The 25,419-nt window shown below is 34.2% G+C and overlaps 1 pseudogene; it reads right to left on the bottom strand.

Moving 5' to 3' along the window:
• The window catches only part of LOC144252318 (kinetochore protein NDC80 homolog), a 34,745-nt pseudogene extending 14,323 nt beyond the window's left edge, over positions 1 to 20,422 (bottom strand).
• Between the last annotated feature and the right edge of the window lie 4,997 nt (positions 20,423 to 25,419).

Genomic DNA, 25,419 nt, shown 5'->3' with positions numbered 1-25,419 from the left:
TTGCAACTATGCTGGGCTAGGTCAGATGTTTCTTGATGGAAGAGTCTTTACATTTTTATCTTTATTTCCCCTATGCCCAGCAGAGTAAGTGGCACATGGTGGCTGTTACAGAATTGTATCCCTCTACAGATGGGATTTATACAAATTATTTCATGGTTTTAAGAGAGATTTTTTTGTTTATTTCTTTGTTCACTGTTATAAAATACAGTATACCTTAAATATGACTGTGAGAAAGTGTTACTGAATTGACATAAAAGTAATGAGTATTTTAGTCATGCTAAATGTCAATGTTAGACAATTTTACCTCTTTAGCCAATTTAGTCTACCTCCAAGTTCTTCTTAATTGGAACAGACCTTTAAAAAGGTCAACTCTGATGAGTTGCCACCAAAAATGGTACGACTTACCCCCTCTTTGCCTCTGGCATACTTTAACTCTTCATTCCATAACTGCTGTTGTTCAGCTTCCAGATCCTTGGTTAATTTATTAATGGTTTGCTGCAAATCATTTTTTTCATGATTTATTCTATGTCTGCAACTGAGTACTTCTGGTTATCAACAACATTCAGTAGACGTGCATTCTCCTGTCTTATTGTTTCACATTCTAGTTCTGAATTGGAAAAAAAAAACTTTTAAATTCTTCAATTCCTAAAAGAAAACTGATGCCATTATTTAACAGGACTGATGTCTACCTATCCAAGTTGTGTATATACATATTTCTTCTTCTTTTGGCTAATTTAGGTCTCACTTTGATAATAACATTCTTAGAAATAATACAGTTAAAGTTCTGTTAGTATCTTATTTCTCTGTTGTCTTACTATTGTTTTCAGAAAGTAGTATATGAAAAAAACTGTAACCTAATACATAATAATTACAATTAAGAATATTTGTACTTAAGAGGGATAGTCTGTTTCTGTTAATATTCATTTAAATGCTTTTAATATATGATTTTTTTAAATTAAACTTTATTTTTTTATTTTTTAAAATATCTAGTTTTTAGTGTACCTTTATTTTTTATTTATTTGTATGCAGTGTTGAGAATCAGACCCAGTACCTCACACATGCTAGGCAAGCACTCTATCACAGAGCCACAACTCCAGGCCCAATAGATGACTCTTCAAATAGCCAGAAAAACCATATCCACGAATATAAAAACTTTATTTCATTAAAATAAAGTTTTTAGGGCTAGGGTTCTGGCTTAGTGGTAGCGCGCTTGCTTAGCCTACCCTGTGTGAGGCACTGGGCTTGATTCTCAGCACTGCATATAAATAAATAAATAAATAGTCCATGAATATCTAAAATATATTTTAAAAGATAAAGTTTTTATTTAAATAAATCAGTATTTTCCAACATCCTATCACTCATGCCTTACACAGATATGATAATATTTTTATAACAGGTTGGGATAAAGGGAAGGAGTTGACTAACTGGGTAAAGAACATCATCTTGAGAGCTGAGAGGACCAATATGTCATTTTTTTTTTTTTTTGGTACCAGGAATTAAACCCAGAGTTGTTTAACCACTTACTCATATCCCCAGTTCTTTTTCTTTCTTTTTTTTTTTTTTAAGACAGGGTCTTGCTAAGTTCTTGCTAAGTTGCAGGGCTGTGCTAAGTTGCTAAAACTAACTTTGAACTTGTGATTTTCCTGCCTCAGCCTCCTGAGCTGATGGGATTACAGGTGTGTACCCCATATCTGGCTCAACTTTATTATAACCTATCTGTAGCCCAAGCCCAATATTTGGGAAGCTCCTCATCTGAACTTAAAATAAATTAATGTTGATTTAGGTAAAACTTTATGTATTCATCACAAATGCCTGTTCAAAAATATGTTTAGAGTTTAAATATTTCTTTTACATTCTTGGCTGCAAATGGCTTTAAATAATCAAGAAAGTTAAAATACTCCCAAGAATTAAGACATCTTAGGTTAATTGTTAAAAAATTAAGCTCTCAAACTAAACCACTTTGAAATGACAAATGATAGTTGAAGTATTACTCTCTTATCTATTCAGTTTGCAACTTTTGGGAAAAAGTTTTCATAAGTAGGAAATATGACAATTCTCTTAATTATATGCTAATAAGGAACAGACTCTGTATTAATGTTAGAAATTATTGACTTAATTACATTACAAACATTATTAGAATAATAAATTAGTTATGGTTCCTTGTCATGATGGAGAACAAACAAAGGATAGTGACTAGTTTAGTTTGTATAGAGCAAATTAAACATACATAATCACAGTCATTTGGAAAAAAACTGATTTAGCAAATTCTTGGGATAATTACAAGCCTTGACTTGACAGATGATCAATACTCCATAGACTGAGTTAAATCAAAATTCCTGAGGATTAAATATATAATTTCTGCATGGTACAGACTCAACTTATAAAGTCCTAAAATAAAATACAAGAAGGCCAATTTCTGAGAAAGTAATGGATAATTTTTCATGTATTTACTTTTAAACTGTAGCCCAACAGTTTTGTGATTTGTAGATACCTTCCTTTGCTCTCCTTCTAGATGCTATCAAATACGTGTGCCACACTATTTGCCAACTTCACAATTAAGATGGATATGTGTTTATGAAAACAAAGATAGGGAGACTCAGGATACAAACAAGGTTTCTTTAGTTGTGCTTTTTCTTCTTGAGAATTGTAGTATTTGCATATTTTCAGATTTAGCTGCTGAGCTGCTTTTGTTTGTAGCAATGGAGAGTAAGACAGAACACACTGAAACAGGCAGAGATCAAGAGTCTGGCTTATTAATTACAAAGCAGAATCAAAAAATATAGAATAACACACACACACACACACACATATCAGGCAGCATGAGTTCTTAGGGTAGGTCCCTGTTGACTTTCGAGAGCTTGTGCTTAAAAAAGTGGAGGAGGTTGAATGATGGTGACACAAATATATGAAGTCCTAATCTCTGGAACTTGTACACATTACTTTATTTGGAAAAGGATTTTTGCAGATCTGATTAAGAATACTGGGACAAGCAGAAGGCTCTGGATTATTTATGTGGGCTCTAAATATCACAAGCATCCTTGTGACATCAAAGCAGAGGGAGACTTCACACAGAAGAGAACTGAACATAGTGGCACAAGCATTTAATCCCAGTTCCTTGAGAGGCTTAGGTAGGAGGATAGCAAGTTTAAGGCCAGCCTAGGTAATCTGGCAACTCCATCTCATCATCTTAAAAAAAAATGACACACATGGAAGGCAATATAAAGATGAAGGCAGAGAATCAGAGAATGTAGTGATGTTTATACAAGCTTGGGAACACTGTCCAATACCAAAAGCTAGAGGAGGCAAGGAACAGATTCACACTAAGTCCTTGGGGGGAGGGTGGTGCTATTGGTTTTTGAACATACAACCTCAGTAACTACTATAGACTGAGTAAGTTTTTATTGTTTTAAACTACCAAGTTTGCAGTAATTTGTTACAGCAGCTTCAGAAAACAGAAAAGGCATTGGAAAATTGGTAACCAGCTATAAAAATTTACCATAGAAACAAAATAGATATAGATAACAAAGGTCTTGGCATATATTGGACAATACACATCTGAATGATTTCTTTCAGCATTTGCTGTGCTTACCTACTCTAGCAATTTCTTCATCGAGATCATTTAATTTCTGGTCCAGAATGGCTGAATGAGACTCCAAATTGCTCATGTATGCCTGATATTTCTGAACATCTGCTTGTAAGGAAGTTTTCAAATTCCTTAATGAATCTAGACGGTTCTTTAAGAGAAAATAATATTAAATTAGTTATTCTCATCAATAATCATTCCATACTTTATTTTAAAAGAAAACAATGTTATTAAATTCATCTTAGAGAAAGTTTAATCAGCATTCCCTTTCATTTTAGGAGGAATCAAATGAAAAAGCACTATATTATTATTACCTATATAAAGACATGGACTTTTCAATAAGTCAGTTTAGAATAGAAAAAACAAAACAAAAAATCCCCACAAGGGCCAAAGAGGAAAAAAAAAAAACAAAACAATCATTTAAAATTGTTTATTTTATACAACAGCCTGTGTGCTTCGTTAGTAATACACAAAATCAAATTAAAATATCAGTATTCTAATTTAGTCTTTAGAAAACACTTAGGATTATATGTAATCAGATATATCACTATTCCTTTTTATAGTAATTATAAAACTCAGGGCTTTTTGTTAATATTGTTCCTTGGAGATATATACCATGAGGACTTTGTTCAAAAGCTATTTCTGGTCTTATGTAAAAAGGTAGAAACCTTTCATCATATTCTGAACACTGTTAGTCAAAGATTGATAGATCCCAAGGGGGGGGAAAAACTCCATAGATATCAAACATGTTTTCAATGGGAATTTATTCTATGTAATATTTAACTTTTAAGAAGCTTACTTTGTTAGCTCATTCAAAAAACTTTTTATAAAAACAGCCAGTATTCTCTAAGGAGACCAAGAATCTATAAGAGCTCTCAAGGAAGTACATAAACACATTTACTAACCGGCTCTTTTTCTCTCTCTTGTTCCAATATTGCAATCTGTTCATTCAATGCTTTGTTTTTCGATGCTAATTATTCCAGCTTGGAAGCATCTACATTATATAAATCCTCTGGAGACAAAACCCAAAAAACTTCATAAGACTCAGGCCACAATATTTTTTGCCTTCTATCTCTCTGGTCAAATCACAAAGTTTTTCCCAGGCTGGCCTTACACGTATAATCCTCCTGCTTCAGCCTCTGGGTAGGTCCAGTGGACAAGTTGTAGATGAACACAATATCTTTATTTTATTTACTTTTATGTGGGTGCTGAGGATCGCACCCAGTACCTCACATATGCTACACAAGTGCTCTACCACAATCCCAGCCCTGCACTATACTTTCTATTCCCCATACCCTAACTTGAATTTTTCTCCATAGCATTAATCACCACTTGATTTATAGTTGTTTATTTATTACTTCTCTTTCTATTAGAATGTAAGTTTATAGGGGCAAGAATTCTTTTAATCTCGTATTTATTACTGTATCCCCAGTGTCTAAATGATGCCTAACACATACTAGATATACAACAAAAATTTGAATGGGTAAATGAATGAATTAATTTATATGCTTAATTATATAGAGAAACATAAAATATCTCACTAGATGCATTCTGTATTAGATTACTAGGAACTTTCCTCTCTTAAAAAAAAAAGTGTTATTTATCTTGCTTTCTTTCTCATGTGGTAAAGCTAAAATTGACCTGGTTACTCTTAAGGAATGTACATCTGCAGCATAACATCAGGGAATGTTTTTTTTTTTTTTTTTTTAAATTTCATGCCATGAGTGGCGAGGTGATATTATCCTGTTTTGATTGACTCGATTGTTTTTGAAGGAACAGCTTCATATATCTTAATCTATTTTACCTTTCTCTGACATTTTGTATACATGGTAATTCTAACTTAAGGAACAATAAAATATAATGTCCCTGGATCATTTTAGAGTTAGCCAGTAAATATATTGGGCTGTCACCAGATTATACTGAATACAAAAATATTTTTTATTTAGAAATACAATGATCTGTTAACTTTCTACGAATTTAAAATGAGACTTTAGGTCTTTTGACTAATTAAGTTTTCAAATAGTAAAGCAAGGACATTCTCTCTGTTTAGAGAAATAACATTTATTAATTAATTTCAATGCTGCTGGTTGTGTTTGGTATTATACTGCCATCTAATCCTGCAAAGCTTTGTCAGAGTGATGAAGATTTTTGTTGAGTGCACAGTCACTAAGAAACTTTAGGACTGACATCAACACCAGTATTCTGTACTCCACTACTACTTTTTTCTACCAAAGAAAAAATCTGCAGGCATCTGTATGCATTTAAAGTACAGAGCTCTTATGAATATTAGATATGGCAAAATAAACTACCATACCAAGAGCAGAGGTAAATGACTGAAGAAAAACACACTGGATATGAGAATACTTACTCAGCTTTGACTGCAACTCTTCATTCATCTCTTCAAAGCTGTCAGCACCATTCATGAAACTCTCATAGCATTTTATGGTGTAGTCCAAAAATAACTGGTTGGGTAAAGCAGATTTTAAAAATAAAGTCATAATTCTGTTAGTTTGTTCCACATTTCTAAATAAAAATTTATTTTGAATAAAAAATGTCAGAAACACTGAGTAGTTATATAAATGTGTACGATTAAGAGACAGAAACCTATATGCTATACATTCTCAGCATGCTACATCTAAATGTAGTATTAGATTACTAGGAACATTCCTCTCTTAAAAAAAGTGTGTCATTTATCTTGCTTCCTTTCCCATATGGTAAAGCTGAAATTGACCTGGTTACTCTTCAGGAATGTACATCAACAGCAGAACATAAGGGAATGTTTTTTTACATTTCATGTCATGACTGGCCAGGTATAAATAAGAAGTATAAATATGTATTTCCTATTTTAAAATATCTTCAGAATTTCAAGCTCAAAAAACAAGGAAACTTGCTATAATTACATTGCAACTTCCAGCTCAAAAACAGCCTGGTAAGTAGAGATCTAAACAGTAGAGCATCAAAATTTTTAATATTTATCCAAGAGAAAGTAACACTCTATTTTGTTATCATCGGGTATTTTGGTTCCTGAGAATGAGTATTTTTATTAGAAAGCAAAGCAATTCCCTTTGTGCTAATTCTTTGCTTACAAGCAATTTTCTCATTACTTGGTTGCTATGGACGGAGTACCTTAAATAGATAGTACAAGTATTCCTATAACTGGACAGACTTACCACTGATGATAAAATAATATATTTTCATTCGACTTCAAATCAGTCTCTTGTGATTTTTAGTAATAGTGAATAAGTTTCCCTAAGCTTATTCAATTTTAATCTTACAGATTAAAAAAAAATGAGTTTACAGACCCACAAAGCTGAGGATCAGAATCTGGTGAATTTAATACAGTGAAAACTCTTTATAATTAAAAATAGCACTTTATAGATTCCAAAGTGTTTCTCCGTATTTAATCATTTGAAATAATAGCTCTGATGGAAAGAATAACTTTTAATGGTTTAAACCTTTTGTATGAATGTCAAGAAATTTAACAGTTAATAGGTGGTAATTATATTTGGGTGAAACTGAGGTACAACTAAATGTAGCTGAGAACATATGTTGCAATGTGGGAGAACTCTCTCTAGGGTAAGATCAAAGGCTTTCAAGAAGCAGTTCCAGCTGGGATCACTGCTGATGTACTAAAGGACATGCATATTCTTGCTCAAAAAGCGGGCAGTAATACCACATCAGTTGATATATCTCTGAACTATTGACCAGGCGGTAATAAAAGATGAGAATGGAATTATTTTCACTCTCTTTTTGTGATAAAGGCTCCAAAGATTGAAGGTTAAAATTAGAGATAGAAAGCTTTTCTTCCAGGGGCCCGTGTGGTAATTGATCTTTTATGTATGCTGGGAACACAAGTGCATAATCTCAACATTTAAAAGTTATTCCTTGGATCTAGTATTTATTCCATTTGGATATATAGATTGGCATATTTTAGGAAATGGAGGAGGGGAGGCTTGTCACACAGCTTAGGTTTCAGTAAAGTATATAGTTGTATAAAAAAAAGTATATAGTTCTATAAAAAAATGCATGGTAACTCTAAGTGACAATATGCCTAAACTAAAAAGTCAGAACAAAATAAAGAACCTATGTGTAATATTCTAAGATTCAATTTGTTATCCTTTGTATTAACAACTACATTAAAATATCATTAATATTTTCATTCTATAAGAGGAGGAAAAGAAATCTTATATAACATAAAACATCTTATCTTATTATGCATAATTCCATCTTCAGTTTCTTCTCCCCATGGCTGTACATCATCAAATAAAGGTGAGCTTTCTTTCATGGCAGTTTGTATCTAGTTAGCAAATAAACAGCATAGTAAGTTGATTGTCTAGATGTGAAAAACATGGCTTTCATGTTTGTCAATTTTTAGGGTAGGGTGGTTCTAGGGATTGAATCCAGAGGCTCTTTACCATGAAACTATATTCCTAGTCCTTTTTTATTTTTTTTAAGATAGGATCCCATGAAGTTACTTATGGCCTCATGGAGTTCCTAAGGCAGGCATCAAACTTGTGATCCTCCTGCCTGAGCCTCTTGAGCTGCTGAAATTACAGGTGTGTTCCAATGATCCTGGCTCAATTTTTTAATAGTTTTTTTTTTTTGTAGGTGGACACAATACCTTTCGTTTTATTTTTTCTGTGGTGCCAGGTATAAAACCCAGTGCCTCATATATACTATACAAGTGTCCTACCATTAATTCGCCACCCTCGCCCCTGAAATTTGTTTTTTAGTGTCATTTTTAGAAGCTTTTAATTGTATGACTGAAAGTTTGTTTTCCTGGGATGTTATATTGAATCTTAAAACATGATCCTTAAAATTTTAGTAAAAAAAAAAATCCCTTAAAATTTTGGAAAAAAGTGCTCCATATTTAGTTCTTCTCCATAGAGAAAAACATGTGACCCTTACACAGCTATTAATCTATTGAGAATTTACACAATTTAATGTAACTCTAAGAATTCAAATCAGAACTGCCATAGAAAAGATGAACTAATAATTATTTCTTCTGAGTTCAATTTTGGTAAATCTCATGTATAAATATGAACTTTAAATTGAATTTTACAAAATAAAATTTCAGAAATACTAAAGTTATTGAAATTTGAAAGTAATAAATGAAAGTGGTTTTTGGTGGGAAATTTTCTTTTCCTGGGACTTATATACAGGATTTTGGAAAGACATTGTTCTTAGCCCAGAGTTGCCTGTCCTTCTACCCTTTCCCTAATCTCAAGGCACTGAAGACTTTCTGTATGTCTACGGTGGATGCAGGGAGCTCTATCAATTCATTTTTTGCCTTGTCTTTCATTCACAGGGCCTAAGGTGACAGTATGGTTTAATGAAGTCTGAGAGACATGTATGGCAGAGCCCAAGAAAACAATAGAAGTTTAATGTCAAATGTCCTTGTGAAAACTGTTACTACTCTGCAAGGTTCAAGGAGAGCCATACACAGAGATAGACAGATTCTCCAGGAACTATAGAAGCCTCAACTGCAAGGATTGAGAGTTTTAAAATGAGAAGACTTGGTTGAAATAGTTGGAACTTAAAATTGTACAGAGATAAAAAGGAATATAGCTAGGCATGATGGTACACACCTGCAATCTCAGCAATTTGGGAGGATAAAGGAGAATAATTATGAAATCCAAGGCCAGCATAGGCAACTTAGTGAGACCCTATCTCAAAATAAAAAAATAAAACAGCTGGGATGTGACCCAGTGCTAACACATAACATTTTATTGTTTAATAGAAATTTTCCTAAGTTCAAGTTCAGTCTCCAGTACAGCAAATACACTTGAGGCATTTTTTTTTCAGCTAAAGATTACATTTTTGCAAAATACTACCACTTCTCAAGATTGTGAAACTTCAGGCAGAAAGCATGCAGAGGAATATGAGATAAGTCAGGCTCTGCCCCCTTGATCATTAAACAAAGGCTACCAGGGAACTCTAGGGGCACATACAACCCTCCTATTCATGGTCATCAGTAGAGGAGATGGGGGACTTTTTAAACTACTGCCACTCAAACTGATTATGTGCCAAGCTCTGAAAGGAGGCATAGAGAGAATGAAAGGAGAAACCAAACTTTATGAAATATTAACAAGCAATTTGGGAGTGTAGCAAAAGAATAATAAACAATGATCAAACAGAGGCTATTAGGAAATCAGGTCAAGAGGAAAAGCATACTCTCAATAGATCCTGCAAAAGCATACAACAACCTTTACCCATTCCTGATTAAAGCAGATGAACTTCAACATGAAAAACATTATCTCTATCTTAATACATTAAAACTAAATAATAAAACTGAAGGAGCAAAAGAGATAGGAAAAAAGAGATTGACTACTTTTCCACATGATGATGCTGAATATTGTCAAGATAGAAATCCTCTCCCCCCAATATATCTATGAATTCAATGTGATGTCAATGGGGAGCAAAAGCAAAATGGCTTCAAAAGTGAGGATCTGAGAATAGCTAGATAACTTGTGAAAAGCAAAAAAAAAACCTGCCTCTACTATATAAAATATGTTAGAAAACAAAGCAATTGGAATGCCCATGTTGCAGGGATAGGAGAAAAGGAAAAACGGATCTAAGAATACATTAAGAACAGTTCCAAATTGTTGGGAAACAATAGGTTGGTTATTCAGTAAATGTTACTAAGATATATGAGTGAGTTATTTAAAAAAATGCTTTCTCTTTCTTAAGCTAAAATAAATTTCAGAGGTATAAATGTTTCAAACAACACAAAGCTGGGTGCATTGGCATACACCTGGAGTCTAGCTATCTGGAAGGCTGATCAAATGAGCTCTGGATTTTGAAATAAGACTGGGCAACACAGTGAGACCTTGTCTCAAAAAAGAAGAAAAAAAAAACACAATCACCAAAAAACAAAAAAAATGAAGAAAAACACAAATAAGCCATAAAATACTAGGAAAAATAACTGGAGGAATTAAAACTAACAAACAAACAAACAAAAACAAAACAAACCAACAAAAAAACACCAGGGAATAAAGGAGACCTTCCCAGGTGTGAATAAAATTTCTAAGATTAAATGGGAAAGACAATTAGAACAAGAAACCTATAGTGTCTCATGGATTATATGTTGTTGCAGTGTTCAATTTTATCACACTGAGAAAAGCAAGATAGGAAAGAGGGGATTCCAACCTAAATAATAGGCTTGGAGGCATCTCAAGAGATCTCTTTTTCTAGCTGGATGCAGTATCTGTAATCCCAGCAACTCAGGAGGCTAGGTGGGAGGATCACAAATTGGAGTCCAGCCTGGGCAATTTATCAAGACTGTTTCAAAATAAGTTATAAAAAGGGCTGAGAATGAAGCTCAGTGCTCTAATGATTGCCTGGAATGTGTGAGGCCCTAGATGGACATCCTAGGACTGTACAAAAAAGAGGTCTCTCTCTGACCAGTCATAGCAGTTCCTGTACATCTGGAGGTGTTATCTCACAAACACATAACAAAATACTAAGATGCTTAGGCGAATAAGGTTAGTATTCCAGTGCTAATAGGGATATCTGATAGCAAGAATGCAGAGGTGATTACCATGTCCATGGAGTATGTGAGACAAGTTAAATGTCTAAATGTTATATATAAAGTTCAGTAATTTGTGCTTTATTAATGGACTCTGGTATTGGATTTATATATATATATATATATATATATATATATATATATATTTTTTTTTTTTGACAACTGCTGATGCTCCATGTACTAGCATGGTTCTTGGGTCAAAATCCATCCACCCACTGCCTACTTACATTTACTTAAGGGCTTTTGATGACCAAGAAAATGTCAGGGGGCCATACTGGTTTTAAAAATTATATTGCTAAGTAGGACAGGAAACTCAGAAGCTACAAAAGGAAGAGACTACATTAGACTAGATGAAAATTCATAATTCAGAATAGTCAAAACATGGTACATAAAATCAAAAGGAAAAACCAGGGCATAATATAGACAGGGGCTAATTTCTTTATATGTTGTTATTTTTTTTTTTGTAGTGCTAGGGATGGAAGCAAGGGTCTCATGTATGCTAGGCAAGTGGTCTACCACTGAGCTATACTTTCAGCCCTAAATTAATTATTTTTAACTAGACAATGGCAATCTTGGGTTGGATATAGCTCAATGATAGACAGTTTACCTAACAATCACCTGGAATTGATCCATAACACAGTTAAAACAAATGACAACAACAAAAACAAATAAAATAGCACAAAATGCAAATGTGAAAATATTATTTACCTTTTTTTTTTTTTGCTTGTTATGTTGCCAACTATTAAAAACAATGCGGCTGGGAGTATAGATTGGTTGCAGAGTGCTTGCCTAGCGTGTGTGAGGTTTTGATTTGTTTAATATTGACAATTGTCTGTATGGAGGAACCCTAAAAAGGGAAATTAAAGTAATAGCTGGGTATAGTGGGGAGAACTTGTAGTCCCAGCTTCTTTGCCAACATAAACTTTATCTCCCTCACCTCTCATGACATATGTTGATAGTCTCAGGAACTTAAATGTACTTTGAAAAATGAAAACTTTGAAGCAGACTTGAGATAAGTGGCAAAAGCAAGACTGGGAGAGAAATAGGAGTACCTTTTAGAGAAAAAGCCCAAACTTTCCTATGTGTACATTTAAAAGGTGAAACCAAATACCTTGATGCAGTCTATTAGCCAAACCAAGGCTGCTACAATGTGAGGCCAGGTATGAGGGGCTCCCACTGTGTACATGGAACTTTTGGATAGTGCAAAAGGATACCTGCAGGGGGAGAAAAAAATCTCATATTAATATGGTAAAAATAATGGGCAAATTAAGCAAGAAGTTATGTTTTTAAAATTCCCCATATTCTATTATTTTAACTTGTTTAGAAAATATTTTGTTGTGTTTCTGTGCTAGTCATCTAACTCTCAAAATGATTTTGTGTATTTTTGGTTTCTTCTCTGCAGATTAATTTGTATCTACAAACCCTTAACATGTGGAATTTGATTTATAATCAATATGTTGGAGTCCTATCAAAAGATCTTTTGTTTCCCTAAATTCAATAAACCACCTGTAAGAACTACTCATCCCCAAAACCAACACTGTGCTTACTCTATTTAGCCATTTCCAAATTCATATTCACTCCATTAGACCTCAATGATGTTGTTTTTGTTTCCATAAAATCTGTGGTAACCAGGGCTGAGGTTATGGCTCAGCAGTAGAGCACTCGCTTAGCATGTACAAGGTGCTGGATTCGATTCTCAGCACTACATAAAAATAAATTAAACTAAATGTATTGTGTTCAACTACAACTAAATAAAATATTTATTAAATAAAAACCTGTGGTAACCAGCCTGTACTTTCTACCCCATCACTTCGGCAGTTTAGGGCTTCATGCTCTATCACATGTAGTTCTGTACTAACTTACTGCTATGGTGTGAATGTTCATCTCCCAGAATTTATGGATTGGAAACTTAATCCATAAAGTCAGATGTTAATGATACTCAGAGGTGGCACTTTTGGGAGGTGACTTACAGAGCCCACATGAATGGATTAATCCATCTAGAGGAATATTATTGAAGGAGTGGCTTTAATATAAAAGTCAGATCTCTCTGACACATTTGTATTGTTTTGCCATGTGATACCCTCTTCCATGTCTTGATCCAGCCCTCACAAGGTGCAGAGCAGATGCTGATACCATGCTTTTGGGTTTTCTAACCCCCTAGACCATAAGCTAAATAAATGCCTGTTCTTTATAAGTTACTTTGTTTCAGTATTTGTTATACAGTACAAACACAAAACAGACTAATATATCCACAGTATAATTCCTCTTCTATTCATTCTATATGTACTGTTCACAATAATCATTTTAAAACATGTAACTTTTCTAACTCAAATATTAAATTTATTGAATTTGGTTTTTAGGTTCCAATAATTTCCCCAGACTAAGAAATATAATGTTCATACCCAAGGTTTTTAAAGATTTTTGGAACCTCTTCTTCAAACTTTGTATCAGGAAGTTCATATGAAGGGCACAGGAAGCCATGAAGAAATTTGGTGTGTTGTGAGTCTCCATATTTTCATTCACAATTTCAAACCATATTTTAACTTAGGTCATCATTCCAAGACACTGTTTTCATTTTTTCTGTCCAAAAACATTTCGACACTTGTCTCCAAGTTTTTGCAAGTTGCCCTAAGATTCAGCATTGCCTGAAATATTTCTGAAGCTTTCTCAGTGCTTCCCACAGTATTCCTAGGCTATTCTAAACAACTTAACCTATGATCTGAGCCAGAAAATTGATTGGTGAAAGGGGGATACAAGCTATCTTGCAGGCCATTGTTACAAGTAGTTCTACTTCCAGATGAACAGCCCCATCCTATAACCCGGTAAAGTTTCAGTGTGTTAATGTCAGTTAAAAAAAGGCACTCTTTAAAAATACTGTACATACCCATTTACAAAATTATGGTGGGGGGGAGTTGCATTTGGAGTATCTTCCATTTTACAAAGAGTACATTTTTTAACCATGAAATTTTGTATTTAACATGTAGTGAATACAACTCTTTTTGACATTAATCTTGGATTTATTTCCCCACTTAGGGTATAAAACCAATGACTCCTTACCAATTTTAATTATCTCATAAGTACTTGGAGTGCTGATGGATACACAAAATACATCTATTATTGACTTTTCACCCAAATTGTTTCTTTAGAGAAATCTAAGAGAACTATAAATGTTCTTACTTCGATAACTCAATGACAAATGACAGATAGTTACTAGCTAAAGAAACTAGATATAACAGGTGGGTAAGATAACCAAAAGGGAGAGATTTGTCCAAACATAAATGCTATTTCATACTCCCCCAAAAAGTTTATTTTTACATTGTATTTTGTTTTGCAAACTGACAAAAGAACTGGCAGGTCTCAGGAAGGTTTTGTGTTGCACCCAAGTTTGGGGGCAAGAATTTTAAAGGGATCAGTGAATCAGATGTAATATAGGCTCTGTTGGAGCCACCCAATCCGTTTTGATGACAGTCAGTATTTCCACTTATAAAAAAGCTGCATTGGCATTTCCATCAGCTCAAAAGAACTTTATTCCTGTTTTCATTCTGACATACTTATTATGACTTTATTCACTAAGCAAAAGGAATTATGGGAAATGGAAACTTGATGTCATGTTTTTATTAAGGAGCCATGAGCATATCTTCAGTGAGAAACTAAAGAAACAAGCAGAGTTGTATGTTTTCCTTTCAGGTGGGAAAGAAAAAAAAATTAAAAAGGCCTCATTCATTCCATCTAATACTGTGATTTAGTTAACTTGGAAAACAAAGTAGCATAAAATGAGAAGGCTTATGTCCAAAATAGATTTTTATATTTTAAACAAGTAATGCAATGATTTTATGAATTTAACAACAACAACAGGAAAAAATAAAATAAAAAAAACCTCTGCAGATTTATTCTCTGAAGGCATGAGAAGAGGAAAGGCCAGTTAAGAAAGGAATGTTAAAAATCTGGATTTTTTTTGCCTTCTTTAGAGTTGTAAGTTGAGAGAATGGAATGTTTGCATTTCAAAACAAGGTACCCATCTTCAAATCTAAGTGGCAATACTTAGTCATAAACTATATTGTCCCTTTCTTTATAATAGACATTTTCTTGCAACCTGCTGGTAAATTAAACATTTTATAAACCAAATGTTTTCATGGTAAATTTTATGCTGTTAGTGATACTCTATTTAATTATGTTGTGAAATGTCAACTTCACCTTTTAAATATCTTGGCTTAATATCTCCATTAAGCAGATCTTCACCTTCATTCACATAATTTGCTAGAGAAATGCTTAAGTAATATCATGAGGTCCTTGATGTGTAAGATGCTTGTTAAATGCACATTTATACCCAGTTCTCACAGCTCCTACCATATATGTGCATGGGAGGAAGTGGAAAGCCAGGCTGCCCACAAATAAGAAGTACTATTAATATCTCTTTACGTTTTAGTTCAGAGGTCTTAATTTTTATAAATCTAATTTATTCTAAATGGAATTGACCTATATTTAGTTTGCTAATGTGTTTAAAATTAAGATAGTGTTACACATGTCTCTCCTTTTTGAGTTTCTACTTTGAGCTTAGTAAAATTTTCTTCAGAGAAAGTCATAAGCCCTTGAGTATGAGTGTGTCATCATGAACTGAGAGATCTGCCATAGCATGAAGTTACTTTGAAAGTGTTAAAAAGAAGGTTGACCTCATTATTTTTGTAAAAATTCACCAAATATCAAGGGAGTCAAAACCGCCTAGAAAAACAATAAGGTATTCTGCAAAGTTGCTTGTTTTAAAGTCTAAAATCTAGTACATGAAAGAATTATCAAAAGGTAGTGGGTGCATATAAAATAGGCTGTTAAGAAAAATGGCTTTGAACCTGAAAAAAGAATGTCATTCATTAGAAACCAAAACTTACGACAGAATGTCTACATATGGCCATTATGATAGGAAAGTTAAATATAGAATGGCTCTTTTATAAAAAAAAATTAAAATTGAGTTTATGACTACAATCTTAAAATAAGATGGCTATGTGACATAAATTTAAAGGAGCATCTTTTCCCTTGTAGATTAAACTTAAAATAGCCTCATACTGGTTTTCTAACCAGGTATCTCCCAAGGAACTTGGTAGGTTTTCAGCTCATCTTCCCTATAGTGGAAGTGTCCTCACAGGTCAATGTCTGGGAAAACGTAAACCGTATCCTTAGGTGTCTAGAAGCATAATTTTATTTTCCAGAGTTATGTCTGCTTTTGTCTTCCTTTTAAAACAATTCTTAAGAACTCTTAGATAAGTGTGTTCCAAAGGAGTTTGAATTTTACCTTTTCTATTTGACATCTACTATGTTTAAAGGCTTTGAGACATGGAATTTGGAACTGGAAATATGGGTAGTATCATTTGATCTTCAGGGATGTGAATCTATCGTGGTACATTAGTGCTGACATGACTGAAATCTACTTCATGCAAAAAAAATCTGATTGGTCTATAGTGTGGTTCAAACAGAATAACTGGGGTTGCTTTTGCATTTTGTAATGGCATGTGTATTTTATCAAAAGAAAAGCACCTAGATTATAAATTGCAGTTAATTAATGCCTGTGTAATTTTTTAACCTACTGAAAGGAAGAGTGACAATTGAATAATTACTATTGAATAATTACTGTTGCCCTTTGGTGTACAATTACCTGGGATGTGAAATATACTAAAAACAACTTTATTTCTAAAGGTTTTCTCATGTGCTTTTTGTCCCAGAACAACCATTGCATTCTTTATAAGGCCTGCTCTGAAACCACAGAGCAAACAAAAATCCAGCTTTAAATGGAGCTATTTGCTCAGGGACTTGCTAGGATATGGAATTTTGGATTATGGGGTATGCAGATTTTCAGTGCTGCAAAAAAGATATTAACAGAATAGGCCTCTTGCAAGGTTTCCTTCTTCTACAGCTAAAGAAATGAAGATCCAAAGCATTTCAGAGATTATTCAGTATCATTGGAACCAGAAACAGAACTAAGTATACTGGTTTGTTCTTCACTCAGCTTGTTCACTTTTTTCCCACTAAACAGGAATGAAATGATAAAAATCTCTATCAATACAACTTCTTCCTATTTATTAAAAAAAAACAGCATGAGGAAAAGACTAACAGTAAACAAAGACAAATGGGGGGAGAGAAAGGGAGAGAGAGAAGGGAAAGCATATGGAAATGGTAGGAGACCTTCAATGATACACAAAATTATAAGAGGTTATGAGGGGCAAGGGGGAGGGGAAAAATGGGGGAGAGAATTGAACAACAGCAGAGGAGGTAGAGAGGGAAGATAGGAGGGGAGGGGAGGGGGGATAGTAGGGGATAGGAAAGGTAGCAGAATACTACAGTCACTAATATGCCATTATGTAAAAATGTGAGTATGTAACAGATGTGATTCTGCAATCTGTATTTGGGGTAAAAATGGGAGTTCAAAACCCAATTGAGTCAAATGTATGAAAGATGATATATCATGAGCTCTGTAATGTTTGAACAATCAATAAAAAAAAAAAACTAAAACAGACTAGTTGAAGATGTGGTTCAACTGAGTATAAAATGAGAGTGGCTTATTTAAGATTATTTGTAAAATACATGAGATTAGAGTTGGCCTTTATATGGGCACCTTTTTTAGTATCTTTTAGCATTTATAAATGATTCATCTCATGAGATAGTGAGGTTACTTTTGTACTGTACTCCAAATTAAAGTGCATATTTAGTGCCCTTGGTGGCTGGACTATAATTTACCCAAGGCGTGACTGTTACATAATGAATCTGATTTTTCTGTGTGATTTGTGAAATCAGTCTCATTCCCTTATAATCACATTATGCATATTATATTGTGCATTTAAATATAATTCCTGTGTTTAAAAAGTGCCCCTAATAGTTTTTCCTTATATTAATAGGTCAAACCCATGGGAAGAGGGAAAATAGAAATGCCAAGCTATAAAAACTATAATGGAACTTAATTTTTTGCTCTTAATCCTGCTGTCTGATATGTATGTCTCTCTCTCTCTCTCTCTCTCTCTCTCTCTCTCTCTCTCTCTCTCTCTCACACACACACACACACACACACACACACACACAGCCCTTAAATTCTGTGAACCACTTTGGGTGCATCTATTTTTAGACCTAAATTTTGTGTACATGTTGCCATTTTTTTTATTTAGTCTAATGGATTTCAGTCTACCTGAAGATTTTCTTTGTCCATAATATCCTGTAGCCCATAAAAATTCCCCCACAAATATAATGTGTCCTAAAAACTCTGTGCCAAACAAATCTTCCTAGAACAAAATACTTCCTAGGTACTCACCATTAAGGAAAGCATGGAGTGAGGAACAGTTGTGCTGACTCAGCATCTCCTTTTCCCTAAGTTCTTATACCTCTTTAAATGGACTCTCACTGCCTAACTTATGTGCCCCTGTTCATGCTGAAGCTGCTACCTTTCACCTGTTCACTACTGGGACATGTCAAAAGCCATTTCTGGTGCATCTTGTTAGTCTCTTCTTCCCTTTAAGCTTAATTGTCAACTACCTTGGTTTTGCCCATTTGTTATATTTTGTTTGATTTACTCTTACCTATGGAAGTTATTTCACCCTAAACATAAACCCTTTGGAGATTAGGCTATATCCATCTCCACATTCACCTTAAAAATAGTTTAGGAATCATTTGGGTAATTTTCATTGAGTGTGGGCAGTTCAACAAATATGGAATACATTCTTGGTCTTGAAATTTAGTGGGTAATCCCCCCAGAATTCACCTCAAAATTTGGACAACAGTTCCACCCACTACTTCTGGTGTGCTTAGGTAACTCACATTATACACATTTTTTCTTCTTACATGGAAAGGTGGAGAAACATTATATGAACACACACAAAAGGTATGTATACTTGGATCATTGCAGATGATGTCCAAATGAGAGACTTTATTCCTCACATTCTCAACTATGAACTCCTGACTTAGAAACAGTTGTCATGAGAGTGATTGTTAATTACTTATTCTGTTCAGGGTGTGGGGCTATTTACTTCACTTTTATTAGATGAACTCATATATGTATACTGATGTTAATAGAATGTCATTCACAACTGCTGTTGGATCTAAGGAAGTAGGATGAATCTCTACCTTTGTCCTTTGTTTCCTCATGTTATGTGTTGGCAAGTACACGTTCTCATTGAAGCAGGGCTGTGATTGATGCTTGAGTCTCTGAGCCCATGAGTTTCTTTTAAAGCCTGTTTTTATTAAACCCAATTCGTGGAATGTTGAATGCATATATCAGTGAACAATGGCATAACACTAGACCATTGTTTTTTGCCTGTTTATTACTACTGAGGAGCTGGTTGGAATTTGTTCACATTCCAGTGTTGCATGAGAGGTAGTGTGGCACACAGCCATAGCCCAGATTCTGGGTGCTCTGTTGCAACTCAGCCATGGCTAGATGTTATGGTTGCTGGCCCAGTGACTAGATCACAGGCATAACAACATTTTATTTGCTGCCTCTTACTTAATTTTTAGAAAAGGACACACTTTGCTACACACCCCTGTATGCATTTAGTGATTTGTATCACTTATTTCTAGTCAAACTAGCTGATAAATACAAAGAAGGCCGAGTTTCTTTTATTCATTCTCTGGGCTAAGAATGTCAACTCTGATCATCCATTGAATATCCCTGCCATGTAAAATACAGAAAGAAATAACATAGGGAGAATTAAGGAAAGGTAACTTTAGCCATAAATTCTGTAAAAGATAATAAACTTAAAGATCCTTCTCTGGACAGCTGATTTCATCTTCTGCATAGATTTTTTTTAGGTTTTCTTGAGTCCTCTCCTTTTCTCTTCCCTCTCATTTACTGTGTAATATTTCAGATCCACAGACAATGATCTGAAGCAGGAACCATATGGCTTGTTGGAAGAATCACTAGAAAATGAGCTAGAAGAAGAAAGGAGGATGAGGCTTTAGGACAGGGGCTTATCTAAGGGTTCTGTTCTGTGTGTTATGGGATCCAACTTATAATTTTTAAAGGCTACCACACCTTTCCTGAAGAGTAGAAACAAGGGACTAGGTAGAGGCTCTCCTGTGACTTAGCGGGATCATGACAGAGAGTAAGATGAGATGGTAGCTGTGCAAGTGTTGAGAAGTGGCCTTGTTGTGGTTATATTTGAAACTGGATCTGCAGAACTTGCAAATAGAATGAATATATTTGGAATAAGAAAAGTATCAAACCCCATTTTTAGATTCAGAGTCTGAACATTTGTGTGAAAGGTGAAACTGTCCACCATACCTGTGCAGTTGGTTTTGTTGGGGGGTGTGGAGGCTGAATCAAGAATTGGCCTTGCCATCTAGTCAGTTTGAGTTGCCTATTCTATATATCCAGGTGGATATGTCAAGGAGGTAGTTGAAATTAGGAATCTGTATCTCAGTAGGAGGATCAAAATTTAAACACACATATTCAAGATTCTTATTGATAGCAGCTGATTAAAAAAAAACTTAGGGCTAGTTGCAGTTACTCAGGGTGAGAATATGAAGTGAGATCTAGGGTTAAATTCTGATGCACTGAAGGTAATTGGAGAAGGAATGTCATAGGAACAGGTGTTTAAGTCAGCTTTTTTGCTGCTGTGACTAAAAGATGTGCCAAGAACAATTTTAGAGAAAAAAAAAGGTTTATTTGTGGGCTACAGTTTCAGAAGTCTCAGTCCAGAGACAGCTGGCTCCATTTCATGGGGCTAGAGATGAGGCAGAACAACATGGTGGTGGAAGAGTGTGGTGGAGGGAAGCAGCTCACAGGATAAAAAGGAAGGAGAGAGAGAGAGAGAGAGAGAGAGAGAGAGAGAGAGAGAGAGAGAGAGAGATTTCACTTCCCAGATATAAATATACCCTAAAGGCATACTCCCAGTGACCCACCTCTTCTAGCCACACCCTACCTGCCTTCATTTACCAATCAGTTAATCCCATCAGGAGGCTAATTCATTGATTGTGTTAAGGCTCTCATAACCTAAACATTTCTCCTCTGAACCTTCTTGCTTTGTTTCACTCGTGAGATTGCAGAAGGGTACACCTAGGAATTAATTTCATTTAGATTGTAGCTGATTGTTGATTTTGTTGGCTCTCCTTAGTACTCGTTTTTTTTTTTTTAATGTATAATGATTTAAGAATTTCAGGCTCATTGTGAATGAGATTTTAGTTTCCAACTCTCCATTGTTACCTTGCACAAACCCCACCTCTTCCACAGCCCCAGCCTTATTCCTTGGAGTCCAGTGGCATCCAGGCTGCTGTATCCTCCTTCTTGTATCTTTCAAGGTCTACAGAGGCAGAACTCTCAGGTGCCCCTGCTTGTTTCCTATCAAGTTGACAGTTTATGCTGGTTCATCTCTGATTTTCAGAGGTGTTTATTTTGCCCTCAAGTATGGCTAGTTAGTTTATTTCTTTCTTTTTATGCCCCTTTTAATTTATTATTATTGCTGTGCATTGGGACCCACTCTGCCATGTCTTCCTATCAGAAACTCTTAATACCTTGAATTTATAGACAATAAAAATCACACTTAATAATTCTTTCATCATTCCTATTTAGGTGTGACTTTTATTGTCTATAAATTCGAGGTATTAAGAGTTTCTGATAGGAAGGCATGGCAGAGTGGGTCCCAATGCACAGCAATAATAATTAGAGTTTTTTTTTTAGTCACTGTACCAATTAATAAATTATTATTATTATTGTTTTTCTTCACCTATATATTTCTGCAAGTTAAATGTCTTCTGTAAGTTAGTTTAATATTTCAACCAGAAAAGATTTTTAGTTTATTATCTTAAATTAGTGTTGTGGGACTTTTAGGCAAAAAAGGTGCAATTCAGAGCAGTCAGCTTATTTTATCTACTTATCAAGACAAGATAAGGATATTTTAGTTTTACTCAATTTATTGTAGCTAATACATAAAGATTGGGTAATGGTAAATTGGAAGCATGTGCCCAGAATACTTGTCTTAACATCCTTTTAGTTAACACCATGAAAATTCCTTTAGTAAGTGCTTGTATACTTACACAGGGTAAATTAAATGTGAGAAATCCTTATCTCTGAAACATGTAAAGATACCTTGACCCCTCCTAAGTACTCCTAAAAGATGAGCTAAGTACCACAGGGGCATCTGGGGAGAGTTGGGGAAGGATTAATTCTCCTAGGCAGAGCACCCATGCTCCTCAGATGTTTTCCAGATAAATCACATGGTGTGGAGCTGCAGCATACTTGAGATGGCTGTAAAGTTACTGTGTGACGATTAATCCCATTCACTTTGATATAATTAATGAGAATGGTGAAATAGAAGTGCAATTTCATCTCCAGGAGGAAATGTTGCCCCATTAATGAGGGTAAGGCTTATTACTATCAGTTGAAGCAGCAGATTTTTGAAACAGCAGCTATTGAAACTGCTGAGTTGGTGTATTCTCAGAGGTAGATGTTTCTTTCTGGCAGTGACAGAAGGAGGGAATTTTGAAGGGGAGTTTTTGCTGCTTGCCTCCTCCACACACACCTTTTCCCCCCTTAAACCAGTTATTACTCATGTGAAGCATTTATGTGTGTGTATGTGTGTAAAATCCTTAAATTTTCCTTTATTGCTCTTATGGTAATGCACTAAAAATATTATATATTTCTTAAAATGTACTGTGGGGATTACTGCCCTTGTTTTTAGACCCATTCTGTCATGCCATGCTATCAGAACGTCTTTAGATCTTTAGTTTTGGATTTTTTTTAAATCACTTTAATAGTTCTTTTACCACTACTGCTTAGGTGTTCATGTGCAGTTTTCTTTCAGTCATTGTCCTGTTGTATATTAAACTGGAATGAGTTGAACTGGGGCTCAGAAATGCTATCTCTTTAAGTTACTAGAACACTATCTTTTGCTATTAGAACTGCTTTCTTGGGTTCATGCAGTAATTCTTCAAAAAGTTGGAAAACATCTGGAAGTGGTGGCACAAACCTGTAATCCCAGCAGTGTGGAGGCCAAGGCAGGAGGATCACAAGTTCAAAGCCAGCCTCAGCAAAAGCAAGGCGCCAAACAACTCATTGAGACCCTGTCTCTGAATAAAACATAAAATAGGGCTGGAGATGTGGCTCAGTGGTCGAATGCCTCTGAATTTAATTACCAAAAACAAAAAAAAAAAAAGTTGGAATATTGGTAAGGTGCCCTGCATTGAATCGTTAGTACCAAAAAAAAAAAAAAAAAAAAAAAGAAAAAGAAAAAAAGTTTGGAAAGTAGTGAATTTAGAGACAATCACAAAATGATATATTGAGTTTTTCAAGTTATATAATGATGTTTCCAAGTTATATAATGATGTTTCCTAAATACTAATCTATTATTAGTATTCTTGCATTAATGAATGTACATGAGAATGTATTAATTTTTATTCGTACTTTAGGGATTTTATGAAATTGTTTCAAATAACTTCGTTGCCTTTATAAAAGAAATTGTAACATTGCTGAATTTTTAATGGAATTCTTCATATATGAATACTTAATACACATCATGTTGCTAATGTTAAAAAGTGTAGGCAGCCTTTAGAAATAACAGTTTGTGTTACTTTGATTAAATGTTTATAGTTTGTTTTCTGTTAAAAGTCCAACTTGGCTGCTTAGGAAGTACTTCCCAGCACTTAGTGATGCAACCATTTGGTGGATTGGCAGTTAAAAAATGGAAGTCAGCTTTGAAACTGTGAGTTATATATTATTATGACAGTTTTTTTAGGAATTATATATACATTGCTATTCATATTTGATCATGATCTTTTTCTGCTACTAGCAAGTAAAGGAATAAACATTTATTAAATTGTTGGGTTTAGAATAAAGTCTTATACTTTTAAAACTATTACCAGGAAATGACTTTGTATAAAGTAGTTTAATAGTTTATTGGACTTTAATTTCAGTTAATGCAATATCACATAATCCCAGTAGGGCCAATTTGTTTAATGAGCAGTATGTTCCTTGTACCTCTTTCTTTTTTTCAAGAAACAGGTAACATCCCTTTTTTACCTTTAAGGTATCTGTAGTGCATTTTGAGCATTTTGAGGCCACAATTTTTAACTCAGTTGAGACAGGTTTATTTTACTTGCCCCCTCCCCTTTCTTACTGGCATTTTGGGAAACTTCAATTATTTAAAATTTGTTTTCAGTAAAATGTATGTTGAAAAGTCTCTCTTCTTTAAAAGACAAGGAAAACCCTTAGTTAATTAGAATTCTGTATTGATGTAAGTGGACTGAAATATGGAGCTAGCTAAATTTGCCTCAAATTTCAGTGACTAATAGCCATTAGGTTAGGACAAGGGAAAGTTAGCCACCTGTATTCTGTGATCATAATTTAATTAGAGGTAGTGCCCTTAAAAATTTCAGTGTAATTTGATAAGGGCACATTCTACCCAAAAAAGGGGGTGGTGGAGAAGAAGAAGAAGTGAAGAAAGGGAGAGAAAATAATTCTGCCTGAACACTGATAATATTATATATTTGTAGCTGGATTGTATCAAAAGATAGAGTTTTCATTGCACTGTATGGCATAAAAATGCCTAAAGTAAAAATATCAATGAAGTGAAGAACTTCGTAAATTTTGAGTTATTAGGATACTAATAATTAATCCTGATCCTAATCCTAATTCTACTAATTCAAAGAAGTTTTTGGATCATACTGTCATATGTCATATGATCATGCTGATCATATGTTTTTGGATCATAGTGTCACTTCTAAGGCTGTATTTTAATTTAATTCCAATCTAAGATAGGTTTGTCAGTTCCCCAATATTTAAAAAAAAATGATAAAATTTTTGTGTTTGGAAAAAAGAAAGTGGAAAATATTGTTCAAGGTTTTTCCATCATATCTATAAACAAGGTACATTTTTAGAGAGAGAGAGAGAGAGAGAGAGAGAGACAGAGAGAGAGACAGAGAAAGAGAGAGAGAGAATTTGAATACTTATTTTTTAGTTTTTTTCGTTGGAAACAACATCGTTGTTTGTATGTGGTGCTGAGGATTGAACCCGGGCCACATGCATGCCAGGTGAGCGCACTACAACTTGAGCCACATGCCCAGCCCCAAAACAAGGTACTTTTAATAACAGAAACAAGTTGACTCCAGCAAATTATATATTTCTTTCTAGAAGAGCCAAAAATTGATGATATTTGCCTTACTTTTTTCATCTTCAAATTTCAACTTTGAATTTAATTTTAATTATTAAACATGTCTCTTGCTTTAATCTATTTTCACTTAATGTTTTTATCACAAAAACATCTTTGAAAGGCTATATACTAAATTTAATTTATCAATTATGAATATATTACTGGTGTAATCAAGATTCTGTAATTTAGCAGTT

This window comes from Urocitellus parryii, unplaced genomic scaffold (assembly GCF_045843805.1).
Source record: "Urocitellus parryii isolate mUroPar1 unplaced genomic scaffold, mUroPar1.hap1 Scaffold_40, whole genome shotgun sequence".
Classification (NCBI taxonomy): Eukaryota; Metazoa; Chordata; class Mammalia; order Rodentia; family Sciuridae; genus Urocitellus; species Urocitellus parryii.
This window is presented reverse-complemented; position numbering and strand designations above follow the sequence as displayed.